This window comes from Lepisosteus platostomus, chromosome 5 (genome assembly GCF_059453375.1).
Source record: "Lepisosteus platostomus isolate fLepPlt1 chromosome 5, fLepPlt1.hap1, whole genome shotgun sequence".
NCBI classification, from domain to species: Eukaryota; Metazoa; Chordata; class Actinopteri; order Semionotiformes; family Lepisosteidae; genus Lepisosteus; species Lepisosteus platostomus.
This window is the reverse complement of record NC_142615.1, coordinates 42,813,632-42,831,643: the sequence shown is the minus strand read 5'-3', so window position 1 is coordinate 42,831,643 and position 18,012 is coordinate 42,813,632. Positions and strand designations below refer to the sequence as shown.

Genomic DNA, 18,012 nt, shown 5'->3' with positions numbered 1-18,012 from the left:
ACCATTGGTTAAAAAGGGGGCAGGACATGGGGTTTTAAAGTTTTGACAGACGCTGCACACCACAGTGGGGCAGACTTGATTTTTTCAAATAGCTCTCGGTTACCAGCGTTGGCTAGCAAGGTGCACGGTACATTGATTTCAGCCATTGCCCCTGTGAACACATCCCAACCTTTTAGCTTCTTACCGGCCGCAACTGATTGCTGTTGTGTGAGAGCCCTGACAAGATCAATCATGTGAGAGCCCTCAACGGGTGCCCCCTTGTACACAAAATTTCCTTTTTAATTCCAGGCTATTAACAGTTGATTGCGTGCCATAGTCTTTAACAATATCTCGGCATTTCTCTGGAATCACTGAGACCCGCTGTCTAAAATATACCCAAAGTCAGCGTCGGTCGATGACGGCTGTTGTGGTGATGCGTGTGATAGATCGGCGGGTGCATTTTCGGGTAGTACAACAGTTAAAATCCCCTTTTCAGAAAACTCCTGGCGTACTAATGTCAAATACCGTTGTAACACCTGATTATATAATTTCACTTTTTCATATTCAGGCAGATACGAGTTCTGAAAAAAGTCTCTCTTTTAGTCATCCAACCTGCTGGTTGTTATTTTTCTCACATCGCTTTCGTTGCCGGACTGCTCTCGGAGTCGATCGAGCTGTTTCTGAGGTACAGGTACATTGTTTTTGGTCCATTATCGGTGTTGTAGAAGCCCCCGTAATCAATGGTACCGCAATACTCAACAGGGTCCCGATAAAACTGCCGGACTGGTTCACCAAGAGTCTTTCTTTTAAGAGAAAGACCCTTTTTACTCAGTCTTTAAAAGCTTATGCTTTCTCTTCAGGGTCCCAAACTGCTAAGCAGATAACAGTATGTTCCCTTTCAAGGTGTTCAAGGTGATTTTAGCTATTGCCTGTACAAGATCACCTGAAGCCCCACAGAGAGTAGGTTTCCGCTGACTGGGGCTGGCTTTCACCAGAAAATGTAAGAGTCAGGTTTCGCTGAACTCGTGAAGACATGTCGACGGACCGAATGTGTTTTTTTTTTTTTACTGAGTCTATGGTTGCAAGATCACTGACTTTTAATTTTTTTTTTTAAAATACATAAGCCATGGGTACATCTGGGGGGGAAAGACTTGTTCGCAAGCGATAGTCTTCTGGGGTGTCAGCATTTAAATCCACCAACAGGTAACCGAAAGGTTTTTTAGTAGCGTCATCGAACGCTTCCAAAAAATATTTGGCTTTACCGGGGTACATCTGCTGGGAAAGGGTTGTAATCTGTAGTTTATCTCTAGGGTTTTTAAACAGCACCATGTACTTTGTATCTAACACTACGGTTCTACTTTTCCGGCTTTGACAAAACACATTTTGGATGATATACATGATGCTGATGTTTCGGTGGTGTACGCATTTGGTGAAAGCTTTTTCTATCTCATTATTTTCACACGCAGACTCCATCAAATCATCAACTATAATCAAATTTACTCTACCCTGCGGCAGTAGCTGGTCGCCGGAAAACGACGTCGGTAGTCTTTCTATAAACTGAATGTATCGAAATTTCACAAGCAACTCAGCGTATAGAGGTTGCCAGCAGCTGTAACACCAGACTATGTTTTCGGGTTTACGAGTCATAACGGTATCACCGTTCTCCAAGAGCTGTTTTATAAAATAACTTTTACCGCAATTCGAGGGTCCGGACAAAATGCATGAAAAAGGGTGTTTTAACCTGACATCCATCGTGTTAATATCCGTAGGGCAACAATGTCAAATTTTCTTGCAGCACCCGCTTGTCGTACATCACCTTCTGGGTTTTCTTTAAGGTCCAGGTCTCAATGCGCCAATCCTTTTTAACACGCACGATCATCGGCTGTTGAATAGAAATGTGTTTAAATTCCCGGCACTCTGCATAAGGGTTAACGCCATAGTCAAAAACCAAGTCCCGCAGACTCTCAATGTTAACTTTTTCACAGATGTTCACATTGAGCGTAATGCCTTTTACCTTTAAACAGGCTTTCCCTCCAGGAGGTTTGTACCCGTACGACTTGGGTCCTGTTGATACAAACTCGGTGATGTGTTGTCCAGCAGCGATTTCGCTGTTCAGCTCACCCAAGTAGTCACCCAGCCCCGGATTCCACTCACCCTCCCGGCTCACAAAGATAATGGAATCTGTGTCGTGGTACAGACAGCAGCCTTGCAAAGCATTTAGCAGATTGTATAACTCCAAGCGGGCATAGGCGGTTTTAAAGCTAGCGATGAAAATGTTAGTGTTTGAATGGCCTGTATAGTGGTGTTTAGTGTGTTTCCACGTAACACAGGCTGTGTTTTCATCGATAAACTCACAGGCTGACACCTCATGATATGGCGTAAATAAGTACCTGAATAATTCATCGGGCTTTCTCACAATGGTGGTCTGTGGTAAATTGTCTCTTTGCCCATACTTGCCCCACAATCTGTTCAAGGCAATTTTTGAAAGCTGTCTTTTGGCCGGATTCTTTTTAATGTTGCCGGGGTCCAGCCAGACACCCTCTTTTTCATAATATTCGCTGATATATCTTTGTTGTTTCCCGACATCTGTACACCACTCTGAAAACCCCGAAGCTTCCTGTTTCCCTTTCAAATGCAGTTTGTTGTAGTTGGAAAAAAGATCGTGGGAGGCCTTTTCGAAATGTCAAATTTAGTAAATTTTACACGCTCTATACCCCAGATCTAAGGCCATCTGTAATTCCGGGGTGCACCAGACACCAGTCAAGACGCGATCTTCATCACTGTGCTCGCAGGGGGTGGTCTGTTTTGTTTCAGCACACGTACGACACAGTGTGAAAAACAGTTTTTTGTCAATTTTGGTTGGAAGAACTGGAAAGTACAAACGTCTGGGTGGGTAAACTTTCACCTTCGCTAAACCGAAATACCGTTTTAAATCTCCAACCCTGAGTGGGGTTGAACCACCAGCTCTCTGTTTAATAGCTGCACAGGGACACATTTTCACCATTCATATGTTTGTAGTTAAAGAAAATAAAATACTGGCATTTTCCTGCCAGCCGGCAGTTTTTCTTCTGAACTGACGAAGATTAATAAAGAACTTTATTTCATCTTTCGCAGGCTGTAATTTCCAGAAAAGGAAGTGAATACTTGTATTAAGCTAAATCAAGCCGACGGAGATGCACTGCAATTGTTTTTCTCCACTTTTAAGTGGAGAAAGTGGATAAGCAAGATTTGTATTTTATCTTTCGGAAGTTGTATGAATTTCTTGAAGTTCAGAAATAGCTTGTTCCAGAAAGGAAATGAACACTTGCTTCAAAGTAAATCAAGATGTACTGTATGTCTCTCTCGCTCTGTCTGCTCTTATCTGTTCACCTCTCTCCTCTTCTCTCTATCAGTCTGTGTAGAGTATCTGAAGGGAATGTAACACCACTTGGCAAAGAAGAAAAATTCTCAGAGGCAGAATAAAAAATCAATATTCTCCTGGTTCTCCTCTGTGAACTGGGCTCAGGGCTCACTGATCTGGCAGCTGTGGGCTCTGTTCCAGGTCAGAAGCAAGAAGTTTCTATTAACCCTTTCCAGGACCTCCATCCCTTCAGTATTACTGTCTTTACTGTATGTCAGCCTCCAAACATGTTTTATAAATATTTTATAACACAAGTGAGTGTGGAATTATCTTAGTATTTATGTAATAAACACCAGCAGTGACACTGTGATCAGTATATTGATTATCAGTAGCCAATGGTCTAAAGGTCATGTCTACAATAGTGACCAGTTGACCAGTCTGTAGCTCTGAGCAGTGGGACTCAGATCACACAGAAGACCTGTCTGTGTGTGATTCCACACCAGCCCTGGGATTCAGCTGCTCTCAGAAGTGTCTCACAGACAGTCTTATAAATTTACAATTAGATTAAGGCTTGTAACAGTTATACAGTTAATTTAAATCATCAGACCACCTATAGAAGTGAGAGCTGGGTGGAAATAAAACCAGTATACACATTTTAACCTCCAGAATCAGGAGTCTGATCTTCCTGGCTCTTATACTCTGAAGATTCGTGTAAAACCCTTAAAAGCGCTCATTTCAGGGACTCGTGCCTGTTCTCTGCTGCTCCACACGGGAACGCTTTGTAACGCATTAATCTGCGAGGTAAACTATTTTTTTCCTTTTTAATGAATTTCATTCCTTGTTTTGTCGCTCTCCTCCTTCTCCAACTGTTATGATTCGCTTCTCTTCACAGCCCGGTGTGTTTTCATTTAGAGATGTTATATCTGTAAGAAAAGCCACCCCAGGCCCCAGACAGGAGTCTCCTCCAGCGGAGACGCGCTCTGCTCTGTCAGAAAGAGCGCTGTGACGTCACAGACACCAGCCAGAGCGCCGGGATCAGAGAGCGAGACCGCAGGAGGTGCGCTGAGCGCACAGAGGAGTGTTATTGATCACTTATCTATCGACAACCAATTAATTCAACTGAAGAACCGTAGAATAAATGATTAACTTCACCGATTGGTGAGTACTGATTCTTTTCCAGGTCTTGACCCTGTTTTAAATATCTAGAAAACAGTCAATAAAGACTGTATCGATCAATTACCATAGTGCGTTTAATGTTAATAATGTTCAATCTGAAATTAAACAATGATTATTCATATTATTATTTAGGTAACTGTATCCTAGAGCTTAGAAAATTATATTCCAAGTTGATAAATGTATGTAAGTAACAGTTTAAATGCATTTTTTCTAGTGTTTATAAATCATAAGTATGGTAACCACGGCGATAGGCGCCACGTCACTGTGCACGTCTAGGTGTCTCGCCTTCGTCACAAAGAACGATGTGACGTCATGGGTAGCAACTAATTCTAATACTAGTGTATTCATGTTAATATTAGAGAGTACAACTGGTAGTTTTCATGTTAGTGTTCATGTGAGTATTAATGATGATAGCGATACTGATAGTTTTAGTTTTAATGTTCATATTCATGTTAATATTAATTATAATTATAGTGTTACTGTTAGAGTATTAACAGTAGTAGTAGTGTTTGTTTTAATGATAGCTTAACTGTTATTATAAGTAGTTTGTGTCAATGTTATTGATATTGTTATATGTATGTCTTAGTGATAGTGTTACTGTTGTAATATGAGGAGTTATTTGTGTTAATGTTAGTTATCATGTATCTGTAGATACCTGTGTATGTGGTGTCTGTGCATGTGTGTCTGTAAGTGTGTGGTGTTTGTTAATGTGTAAGCACGTGGGGTCTCTGAGTGTGTGGTGTCTATAAGTGTGTCTGTGAGTATTTGTAGCGTTTCTTTGTTTCTGTGAATGCATGTCTGTGAAAGTGTTTGTATGGTGTGTGTCTGTGAGTGTGTGGTGTCTGTCAGTGTGTAGTTGTATATTTGTAAGTGTATGTGTGGGTATGTAATAATAAGAAATTATTAAGAAAGTCTTTGTCTTTTAACTTAAGCGTTCAGGATCCAAGCCCGTGTGCGAACGGTTGTGTTTCTTGAATCTCTTGTAATCATCAAAAGTCGTTGTTTAGTCCTTCAGTTTTTTCTCGAGTTGTCCAATGGATATTTTATACAATCCATACTTTTCATGCTCTTTTGAATTTTCCTTCACTTATGGAAAACGTTCAAGGTGTTCTTGTAGCTGTGCTCCACATCTAGACGAGAGCACTTGCAACAGTACAGGACACGCAGTGAGGAGTTCGTGCAGCTTTCAGCTCAGTGTGGAGTGTAGAAGGAGGACTCGCTCGCTGAATGATCTCTCAAGAAATCCCTGGTGAGATTCAACAGGTGGCTTCTTCAACAGCCACGACAAGTCTGAAGACTTTCTCTGAATTTCCTGAATATAACGTTAAATTAGTTCAAATAATTTAGTAGTTAACACAACTAAATGCTTTGGAGGTATATTTAAAACAGCAGAGCAAGGCTTCAGGCACTTCGAGTAGGCATGAAATTAATTGTGTAAACCTGGATCTGTATAATCAAGAGTTCTCTTGTTCATAATATATTTTTATATTTGTTAATTGAATATATCAATTGAGTATATCTGTTATATTTTTGAATGGGATGGGACTGTACACTGGTGGTTCCCAGGGGAAAAAGTGGGTATTGAGCCATTGGACATTCAGAGATTATATGTTGTGTGGGCGAATGTAACCGTGTGCGAAAGTAAAAAAATCCTCTTAGATGAAGTGCTACAGATGCAGCCCCTGAAAGTGTATTCGACTTACCTGTATAGTACTGCTGACACAAATGCTGCACGCTTGGGTTCGTAACACAAGAACCAACATAAATTCAACAGGGAGCTTCTGTAGCTGAAAACACAGATGAAACTGCTTGGTAGAACATCAGACTTTTAATCTGAGGGTCCAGCGTTCAAGTCCCTGTTCGGGCGGTTGTGCTTTCCTTAAATCTATTGTGAATGTCATTATAAATCGTCTTGTATCTTTCACTCATCTAGCTTTACTGTGGTTATTTTAAATGTTCATCACTTGCATTTTCTTTAGTGTTTCCTTTCACAAACCGAAAATGTTCAAGACGATCTTGTCACTGCACTCCACGGAGATAATCTAAATGAAATCACAGTAGAGTACAAGACATGCAGTGAGGAGCTCACGCAGTGAATACTCTTGAATACGACAAGAGGAAAGGCACACTACACATCTACAGAACATCACGTCCGAGTTTATATTGACATCAGAGATTGGAAGCAAAGCAGTTTTTTTTTTAACAAAGGTTCATGGGAACCTGAATATCTTTGCGAGAAGTATTCACAATCACAAGTACGATTTGCACAGATCTACAGTCTGCAATTAAAATACGGTTTGTGCCTTTTAAAAAATACGCTATTCAAAATGTTTCTAAAACTGGAGAGATATGTTTCGGAATGCGTCTTCCTGTAAAAATAAAATATCTGCATGTATCTACGCTATACGCAAAGTCTGAAGCCTGCCCCACAGAAGAACTATATTCAGAGGGCAAAAGAATTGAATATTTCACCAAGTGAGAGGAAGCATCTTAGAAAAAGGAGGTGCAGTCACTTCTACACATCATAACACCACATAGTCAGACTAAAACTGCTGAAAAACTACTCTCAAGGGTAACCCGGCCAAGCGCTATAAGGAGCTGGATTAAAGCTCCAGTCTCTTCGGGGGCGTGAGTTGGAATCCCACTGCTGCCCAGTATCTCCTTGTTAAGAATAACGGTTTTGTTGTTGTTGCTTCCATGTGATTCAATCAGTTTCAGTAGAATTAATTTGAACAATCATATAATAATCATATTTGTTTTACTCCTCCTATATTGCAATTTGTGCACAAAGATTTAATTTATTTATTTTAAAAACGTGTTAGCCTTGATGGGAAAAACAAGTGACATGGGAGGTGCGGTGGCCATGTGGTAAGGTGTTGGTCTTGTAAACAAAAGATCACGCGTTTGAATCCCCTCCGTTCCTGTTTTGTTTACCAAGACTTTCCTTTATCTAAATCGTCAATTGTCTTGCAATGTAGAAATCTCTGTAATAACAAGAAAAGAACTGTCAGTAGTAGTTAATAATCCTTCGACAAAACAACGGGCACATTCAACACTCCAGCCTCCACTGCTTGTCAGGATGGCCGAGTGGTCTTAGGTGGCAGACTCAAGGACTCAATCATGTGTAGTGACAGTTTTATATTATTCACAACACAGATTTCCCTTCATGTTCATTAAGATGTGTAATTTGTATGTTGGTTGTATAAGAACAGTTTCTTCAAAAGTCCTGTCAATTAACAGTGGAGAGCTAGCCGACGTACGTCTTCATGAAAACTCTCTTTAAGGCGATTACAAGTGTCTTGAGCAAATCTGCAAAATTTTAAAAATAGTTTAGCTCAAGATGCAACGGGAGTATAAACGAATTCTCCCGCCCTCCATTCCAAGATAAAACTCCATGTGTGATTCTTATTTTCCTTGAAGTTAATGATGTTGGTCATTATTGGCAATTGCCCGGTGATATCAACTCAGGTACTCGGTTGTTACGTGCTATAATTCGATACATGCAAAGTATTTGTATTCCCACCAAGTCTCAAGAAGGTCAATCCCAGTGGGCAAAAGATGTAGAATAAACGTCTATTAAACACATACCTTAGACGTATAAATGTGGTCCGTAATTAGTCTAGAATGAAATTCTAATATATGTATATTGTTATACACCAATTATACATCTATGATTATATGTCCATTATACATAAATTGTTGGAGTTCTATTATACGGATAACTTTAGAGGATTATAATACATATATGGTTAAAGGTCTATTATACATCAAATATAGGTTTTATAGGCATCGAAATTAGTAAATCAAGCCAATAATTTGGTTTCGAAATTTATTCTGAAAATATACAATCATTCACTCCTGAAAAATATTGAGTTCAAATTATACATTATATACAATATTGTAATCAACATATGGCTAATCATCAAAAATAAAAAAACACAACTAGTAAACTTCAGCTACAAATTCTTGTAACATGGCAATATATTTACAAACACAAACTAACTACGTGAACATGCTAATATTTAACTCAAAACCACATTTTGATTCAAATATAAGTTTCAAAATTTACAACTTGTATAACTCCAAGAAAATATTATTACAATGTGAAGTTAAGACGATTTTTACTGTTCACCATTTGCAAAGCCCTGTCCAATTGTCCTAACAGTTAGGACCAGCAACTTATCATTTTCAGTGTCCAGACTTCCAGGCCCACTGCCTTGCATACACATTCTTCAAATAACGCTTTGTGTGCTCCTTTATTTATTTTTCTGTTGCTGTTGGGTGGGGTTTCAGCACCACAGCTAGGAAAAATGTTATAATATTAGTACTCAGATAAATGATGATTAATCTCTTCTTGAACATAATCTAAAAAAAGAACCATTAAGGTTTACTAAGCTCAAAGCTTAATCAATGTATTAAGTTTAGCTTGCATCATAGTAATTGAGCAATAAAGTCTGTCCTAATTAAAGAGTACCCAAAGTTTGAAAGTACAACATAGAATAAGAGTACCTTTAATTGCTCTAAAAAGATTTGTGTCTCCCAGGCACCTCTTTTGTCTTTGATCTTTCTGGTTTGTGCCAGCAAAGTTGAATTCCACCATCAGTTCATTTGTCTTAAGTCTGAAAACCAAATTATGACTGAGCTTAGACATTTCTCAAGCGAGTTTTCACTCATTGTTTATTTACTCAAATATTTAGTATCAAATGTACTACTGTAATCCTTATATTTTAAGAGACAATTTAGCAGTTTTACACCTTGCAAATTCAGTGGTTAACAAGGTATCTTTAAGCTAAATTTTGTTTATATTTTAACTTGATCAAAGTAAAAATGTAATGTAAAAACATTTAAAAAATCTATAAGCAATACCTTGACAACACTGTGAACACACTCTCTCTGACATCACTGTTGCCTACTCTCCAAAGTTGGTTTATCTGGAAATAATATTATATTAGAAATAATATTAGAAGTTATTTTTACTACTGGATCTTCACTAATCAACTAGTCAGACATACCCATTACACATTTTCACATTTTAACTCCACTTTTCTGCAGTATTTGCTTAGTCCTAGAATACAAAGTGGCCATATTTCAAAGTTCAAAAGTTGTAGTAATTTTTTAGAACATGAGGCTTTTTATAAAACACTTTATTTTGGCATTAAAAGATTAGCAAGATTATACATTATAAACTAAAAATAAGAATGTATGCCAGAGATGGATCCTATTAATCAGATGTAAGCTGATATAATATAATAATGACCTATCTGTAACTTAGAATACTAGTAGTGAATATTTTCTACACCACAGAGATAATATAATATCATACCAGTAGGTTTTGATTGTCCATGTTGTCAAGGACTCACTTGTATGTACAGGACTCTTCCATTGTGCTCAGCCTCTTGAAGTAGAATTGTGAGTTCACCAGTTCTGTACACTTTCCCGCATGCCTCAGTTCATCTCTGATCTCTATCAGGAGACCCAATACCCGAAACTCTGAAATCATTCACATTTTGTATCAGCATTTGTAAGGAATTAGGTCAGGAGTTTTTAACACTATTGTTATATTAGCATTACTGTAGTGTTGCTAATGTGCTACATGCAATTTATAATCTTAAAAATGTAAAATTCCCACATTTGTAGTTGATTTTGTGTGATCTTCACCTTCACACTATTTTATATGCCATTTATTTCTTATTAACGTACTATTTTTAATCAAAATAATATTAAGACCTGTATGTATTCAAATAGTATTATCATTATTTATACTTGCGCATCAAAAGACGATTGCTGAGAAAAACATGACAGTATTTAACCTAAATGGCAAACAACAAATATCAGCAATGCATTGTGGTATATAACCGGAAAAGATGCTGTGTTAGATATGTTTTCAATTTCAATTATATATGCATTTATTAATGTTATCAATATTATTACGGTTGCAATTTAACCATGGTGAGAATCCCTGCCTGTCATACAGGAGAGTGGGGTTTGATTCCTGACAGGGAGCTAAGGAGCTTTTTCTATGACCTGTTTACAATTTAAACTTTAGTGTGAGACACCTTTCTTCTACAGAAATCTATTTTTTTAAAAAGGAGATGAATTAGTTATAACAACACAAAACATCAAAGTGAAGTTGCTTTTCAGCAACTCCTTGGTTACATAGGAATTTAGTTTTTTTGACAGCAGGGTCATTTGCAAAATTAAACAAGGAATTGATTCACTCCTGTGGAATACTGTATAAAATTGAAGATGGGTTTGATATGGAAACAACTACACACATTTTAGTTTTTTTTTTCCAATTGTACTCCCATCAAAGTGACATAAGAAAAGTCGTTGTCAGAAGTGGGATATGAAAACAAGCCACCAGGGGAGACCGATGTAATAACTTCACCAGAAATATATTGAAAACAAATGGGCTGTCACTAAGGAAATTCATAGAGAAATACAGGTCCCACCATAAAACACCATAAGGAGTGCAAAACATGTTAAGTTATTTCTGTACTTCATCAGTGTTGGTAAAAGAGGGACTCAAGGACACAAAGATTCTAGTTTGGGAATCAGGCTGATAAAGGGAAGTGTGACTTTGGACACAGGGCATTGCAGAGAGGAACAAATGGCGCAACGAAACAAAACACCAAAACCCCAGATTGAACCAGAAACCTTTAGAGCATCAGTCTAAGGCTTTCTCAGCTGAGCTATTTCAACCTCTGTGTATGATCCAACCTCTGCTGTCTGCAGTAGCCTCCCAAAGTTCCAGCATGGGTGCACGAAGAGGAGTGGTAGAGTGTTACTGCAACGTCATTTAGAAGGAAAGTGATCCAGCTCAGCTCTCTGATGTTTGGTAGATACATCTTCTTCATGAGTAATGTAGGATCAACTTCTTCAGGCTCGAGGAAGGGCTTGCATTTCGGCAGCAGTAACTGACTGAGTAGTGACTTCTAGGACCTGGTCTTATCAGGTTGCTTTGCCAAGTTTGTCAGTTCTGCTGAAATGACCTGTCTCTAGGAAATTTAGGAAGCAGAAGAATGACTATCTGAAAGGTGACATGATCTGCTGGCTGTTTGACTTGATCATGAATGACACAGGAAATGCGAATTCTTGCAATAAGACAAAACAAGATCCATAAAACACTGGCAGAAGTGCAAAATGTGAGAGGATAAAAAGACACCTGTTTCTGCCCGATTTCAAACAGGGGATCTTGTGCATGTGTGATGAACGTGATAATCACAATATTACAAAAATGACAGCAGCATTGAACATGGCGAGACGTAAAGATTGTTAATTCCCTTCAAATACTCACAGTGTGTTTATTCTGCTGTATTAATTTACTGTGCTCATCCGGCAGTAAAAAACCTGTTATCTACACACTGTTCCCAGAGCTGGATAGGTGACTCCACATTCTACAGCTCTCTAGCAATAGAGGAAGTCAGACTACAGAAATGGAGAAAATCTCCTCTTCAGAATGTGGAAATATATTCCTGAGAGAAGTCCTTTCTTGAAGTTCAACACTCTCTGCAAGTCACCCATTCCCACCTTGCGCAGTGTAGTGGTTATCACATTCTCTTAACACACCAAAGGGTTTCAGTTTGAAAGCGGGCGAAAACAAGTGATCACTTTTCGCACATTTGTCACTGCTGACGTTGCTTTATGAATCTATTTTCTATACTGTGCTGATCAATTGGAAACCAAAAGGCGAAAAAGACACGTTCCCTCACCTAAGGTTGAACCTACAGAACCACATCAAATTCCAGGAATCGAAACTGCTAGAGCGTACGGAAGCACACAGCTTTATAAAGATTTCCAAGTGCAAGAGCTTTTTATTCATAAAAGACCCTATTTATGTTGTGTGAGAAATATTAATACAGAATCTTTTTTCACCAAATAAATGGGCTTCCTGACTTCAGAAAGCCATCTAAAAAAATACTAAAAGAACAAAAATTCCATTTGCTAAATGAAATGAAAACACATACCCTACCAAACCTCGAGTACAGGCCATTCAGGGTGATAATACAAAACCATTTATAATTCAACAAATAAAACCTGTCAACTGGTAATCACCACTTATCATAAAAAAATAAGTAGCAATACACAGTAGGGGACTCTTGGGTGCAAGTTAAATCCATGCAAGAAGGGGTTTAGTGTTATATTTCCAAATCAGATATGCAAATGAGAGATCTGGCCCAGCCAATCTCAAAGCTCCCTTGGTCTGGAATGGAGCTGCTCCCCTCTTCTAGTTATTCACACTGGATTTAGGTTACATATTAGCACATTTCATCTAACAGTTGCTCCAGAAACAAAAACGTAAACAAATGACCTGGAATGTGACCACACCTATGAGAATGTAGTTCAACAGATAACTTGTAAACCTTGTCATAAGATTTTTTTTGTTCTACAAAATAGACTTTATTCCGCAAAAAAAACATCTCAAAAGGAACATCTCACACATATTAACACTCCATGTAATAAAAAACAACGGCGGAACGGAGATTGATTGTCCGTTATCAATTTTTGCAAGTGGGGGCAGATTTGCACAATTAAGAGAGTCCCTCCAAACCTACCACTTGCTATTGTCCTTTAATCCCTGTATATCCCGAAGTCCTTTCCAGCGCTCCCTCGCCGTGGGGAAACCCCATCTGGCGATGTGGCGCTTCGTCCTCCTCCTGAGGTCCACCAGGATCCTCTCCTCCAGCTCCCTCGCTCCCCACTTTATGTTGTGCCGGATCAGAGTGTTCGTCGCCTTCCACAGTCCTTGTTTTGTGAGGGACAGCAGCAGCCCCCGCAGGTCCTGTGTCCCCTTGTCCAGTCCGGTGGGTGCCAGCCCCCAGCAGAATGTACTGGTGACTGAGCACCGCACCCGTTCCCAGGAGTTGCATAATGTTGTCCATTCTGCCCCACACTGCCATGGCGAAGGGGCAGCTCCAGAACACGTGCTCCTGAGTCTCCTCAACAAAACACGTGTCCCAGGGGCAATGCGGATTCCTGGAGATCGAGTGTCTGTAGAGGACCTTTCTGGTAGCCAGTCTCTTGTGTACAGCCATCCAGTTGAGGTACTTCAGTTGGTTGTCAAGTTCTTTGGGCTGTGTCCTTTCCCAGACTTGTCTGGGAACCTGCAGCCTTTCGTCAGCGACCAAATGCCCCCTCACCTCTTTGTACAGGGCTCTGTGTTTGGTGCAGAGCTCTGGCTGTCTCGTGGCCTCGTACCTCCTGCTCCACTTGACAGCGTGGATGTAGAACTCCGGTTGCCTCTCTGCCTTGGGCCCAGTGTTTGACCACTGGACCAAGTGCCTTATTGGGACGGAGAGCCACAGCCTGACAAAGTACTGGTACTTGTGGCAGATGGGCTCCCGCAGCGCCCGACAGAGGTTGCAGTAGAAGATGCAGTCGAGTTTCAGGGGGAAATATGGACATCTCGACCCCCTTCCTCGACCAGCTGACACATCCGGTTTCTCATGATGTACTCGTACGAGCTGCCCCAGACGAAGCCGAAGATCATCCCTTGCAGCGCTCGTTTGAGTCTGGCCGGCAGCGGGTACACCACCGCCAGGTAAACCAAAGCCGGCAGGATGTCTGCTTTCAACACCATCACTTTCCCTGTGTAGGACAGCGACCACGTTTTCCACAGACCCAGCATCGCATTCACCTTGGCGATCCTCTCGGTCCAGTTGATGGTCTCGTTGTCCTGGCTCTGGAAGGAAACCCCCAGTATTTTGAGAGGCTCCGTGCAGAGCTCGAGACCCTCCGGCGCCGTCGTCCTGTGCTTCCAGGGCCCGAAGAACTTCAGTTTGCTCTTTCGGCGGTTGAGCTTTGACCCCAAGGCTCTGGAGTATTGCTCCATGACCTGCAGGGCTCTCTTCAGCCCCCTGTCCGACCTCAGGAACAGCGTCGTGTCGTCGGTGTACTGGAAGATCTTCAGGGTTTCCCCTGCACCTCCCGGTATCCAGCGTCATTTCTGTGTTTCCGAGAAGGATTCCCACTCCAGAAGAGTGGGCCCCCCCTACACTCCAGCATGATTCTCCCTTCGTCCATTCCCTGGTGAATGTCCGCTTGTCGCTTTCATCCTTCAGGTGGACTTCCTGTAAGAAACAAACTGAGAAAGACTTTGAGGTCAGATCATAAAAGTCTCCCTGTCTTTTCACGGGGTCTCTCACATTTGATGTCAGAAAGGTAAGTTTCACAGTCATGATTAAGCAAATGAAAGTTTAACTTCCTCTCTGTGTACTTACAGTGGAAACTGGGGAGTCTACATCTGGGTACTGTTTAGCCTAGATGTAACTCCTCTCATTCGGGTCCTGGGGGGAATATGCTGGGCTCCCTCCAGGTCTCATTGGGGACTGAAAATTATAGATGCTGGAAAGGTCCAGCCCTACCATCAGAACCTGGCTCCAGAGTGGCTTTGAAGTAGTCCTCGTCTTCCTCGAGAATACTCTCCGCCACCGCTTCGGGAGGGCTCTTTTCTTCCCTTTCTCCAGTTGTTTCGGGGACCTCCAGTTGCTCCTGGACCTCAGGTGAGGGGGTCCCCACTTCCTGGGCTGCCTCCTCCTGTTGCCCTTGGGCCTCTGGGGAGGGGGGTTCTGCTTCCTGGGCTGCCTCCTGCTGTTGTCCTTGGACCTCAGGGGGGAGGTTTTCCATTTCCTGGGCTGCCTTCTCCAGTTGTTCCTGGGCCTCAGGGGAGGGATGTTCCGTTTCCTATAGGACGAGGAAACGGTTCTCCCTCACCACTCTTTTTTTTTCTGTCCTTCTGGTGGATCCGCCCTACTTCGCTTCTTCCGCTTTCTCTATCCCTTCTTGGTGGGAGTTATCCAGGGCCCTCCGGTCGGCCATTTTGTCCGTCATCTTGTGGCTCCACTGCGGCTGGAGGTGTGGCCTCGGCAGTTTCGGTTCTTTGCGGGGGAGGTGCGGGTTCTTTGTTCTCACCTCCCTCCCTTTGTCTTGAGACCGGTTTCTGCCGGCCGGCTTCCACGACCTGCGCAAACGAAGGTTTGCTTACCTTACATTGGCGAAGGAGGTGTCCCTCGGCGCCACATCCATCACACATCTTGGCAGCCCGGCAGTTTTTTGCCAGGTGCCCATCTTTGTTGCAGTTGTGACATCTGACAATGTCACACGCGTTTTCCTTGCGGCCGGACTGTCTGCACTTTTTGCAGAAATCCGGCATCCTGGGGTAATAAAGGTACCCCCTGTCGGATCCGATGTTGAAACGGGCCAGGGGGTGCTGGAAACCGTCGACATCCTCTGGGTCCTCTCTCAGGAGGACTCGGAACTGGCGTTTGCCGTACCAGATGCCGAGACTGTCCCTTATCTCCGTCGGTTGGCCCGCCACAGTTACATACCTCCCTAGGAACGCTGTTATCAGTTCCGTTGGCACATAGGGATTGTATGTGTGGATTGTGATGGTCATCTGGTTTATCTTCCTCATCGGCTCCGGCCTGATATCAGAGAAACCAGTGTGCTTACCTTTCTCTCTGATTAGTTTTGTTGCCTTCTCGTATGAGGAGTCCGTGACCATATAGGCCTCCATGTATTTCTCTGCCTTGTTGTCTTGAAGGCAGTAGAGATCTCCAGCCACCAATTGCAGGATCCCTCTCAGGAAGGTCACGAAGAAGGTTTTTGCAGTTGGCATCGTCTCTCCTTTTTTGGTCCAGTGGAACCGGATCAGTTTCCTCTTGTCTGCCATCTTCTCTTTTTCCTGGAACAAAGAAGAAGGGAAAAAGGGAGAGAAAGAGAGAAAGCAAAGGCCCTGTGGGGAGGAGGGTTTAGCTGCTAAAGGAGCAGCAAGGGATCCCTGGCCTTTGTCCTTGTGGGCAAAGCCCAGCTAGGTGCAGGCACAGGAGGAGGCCTTCGCTGGTCTCGAGGAGGGAGACAGGTGCTTGTGGTGAGCTACACGTACTCGGTCCCGGCTGAGAGGCAGGAGAGGCAGAGAGAGAGGAGAGCTGAAAGTGCTCTCGAGGGTCTCAAGGAGAGACTGAGTGCCACGTGCAGGCCACGTACACCCACTCTCAGCCGAGAGGCCAAGGAGGCAGAGAGAGAGAGGGAGCGGATAGCGCTTCCGAGTCTCGAGGAGAAAGCAAGCACTGCGGGCAGGCCACGAGTACCTACTCCCAGCCAAGAGGCCAAGGAGGCAGAGAGAGAGAGAAGAGAGAGAGGAGAGAAAAGCGCTGGTTCCCACCCAGCTCACCTGCTGCTTGGCCTTAACCCCCTGGGCTCAACCCAGAGCGATACCAGCTCAAGCACTCTTCGGGGTTCCGGAGGGGGAGCAAGAGAAAAGTGGAGAGGAGAGAGAGCAGAGAGAGAAAACATTGCTGTTGGATCCCACCCAGCTCAGCTGCTGCTTGGCCTTAACCCCCTAGGCTCAACCTAGAGCGATACCAGCTCAAGCACTCTTCAGGATCTTCGATCTTCGCCTAGACTTTGGAAAGACAAGAACTGCGGGCATGCCACTTGAACTTGATCTTAGCCAAAAGGCCGAGAAGCGACCTTCTGGTCTAAACACCCTGGTCTTTACCCATCATGGTCCCCTAATAACCCCCCCTCTCTGAACTAGCTTCATCACTCTGCTCTCTTCCCCACTGAGATCTGCTGTGTGCTGAGCGGACTGGGGCTGCACACTGGTGGGGCTGGGGGGATCCCCATTAACCTGTAAAGCGCTTTGAGTGGAGTGTCCAGGAAAGCCCTATAAAAATGTAAGGGATTATTATTATTAAGCAGTAAAAGATGGCAACACACTTCAGGCATGCGGAACATGAATGCTGGCCATGAATATTAATAAGCTCTGCATTCAATGACAACACCACAGAGAAAGAACACGTTTGAGCTGAAAGATTTATGTTTCACATTGAAACTGCAGGAAGTCTGATTACAGTGTAATTATGTGGCGAATGTTTTTACCACCAGGGGGGGTGTTAAAGTGTTTTTTAAAACTCTGTTCACTTTTGGACATCCACGTTGTAGGAAGTGATTTAGCTCCAGTTTGCCTTTTATTTTATTTTTGAGTAAATAAACATAGAAATTGGCCTGTCTCATTATTGTCCAGTGCTTCAGATTAAGGAGCTAGAATTGCATTAAGGAGCCTCTGAGACTCCTTATTTGATATATATGGAGCACTTGGGTGACAGCTCTGTGGCTCAGTGGTTTTGCTTGGCTACCTCGTACTGCAGGTGCCCCGGGTTCAAGTCCAGACCCAGAGTGGTGTCGGTATGGAGTTTGCATGTTCTTCTGTGTGTGTGTGTGTCCGTTATTGGACTAGCAAGGTACGCCTCTATCCATCCTGGATGCATGCACATGACCTAGCAAAAGACTTGAACCTTGTGCTTCCATAGGATAACAGAGTAGCTACGAACACAATGATTACACAGTACCTAGTTTGGGCGATGTCTTACACCCATGAAAGTCCCCTGCAGTTTCATCCTCAGATATTGAGCAGATATATTCCAGATTTATTCAACCCTGACAGCCTCGATCCTCTCTTGACAGCCTTGTTAGGAGCAAAGCCAATTACTGCTGCGTTTAATTACTCTGGTGAC

The 18,012-nt window shown here is 42.5% G+C and overlaps 1 protein-coding gene and 1 non-coding gene across 2 annotated transcripts in view; both read right to left on the bottom strand.

Annotated features, from left to right (window-relative positions):
• LOC148666772 (scavenger receptor cysteine-rich type 1 protein M130-like) overlaps positions 1-18,012 on the bottom strand; it is a 361,406-nt gene that overhangs the window by 13,588 nt on the left and 329,806 nt on the right. The gene's annotated exons all lie outside the window — the stretch shown is intronic.
• LOC148666800 (U7 small nuclear RNA) lies at positions 12,378-12,435 on the bottom strand. Its single transcript, XR_015939071.1, has one exon. It is a non-coding gene; the product is annotated as a U7 small nuclear RNA (small nuclear RNA).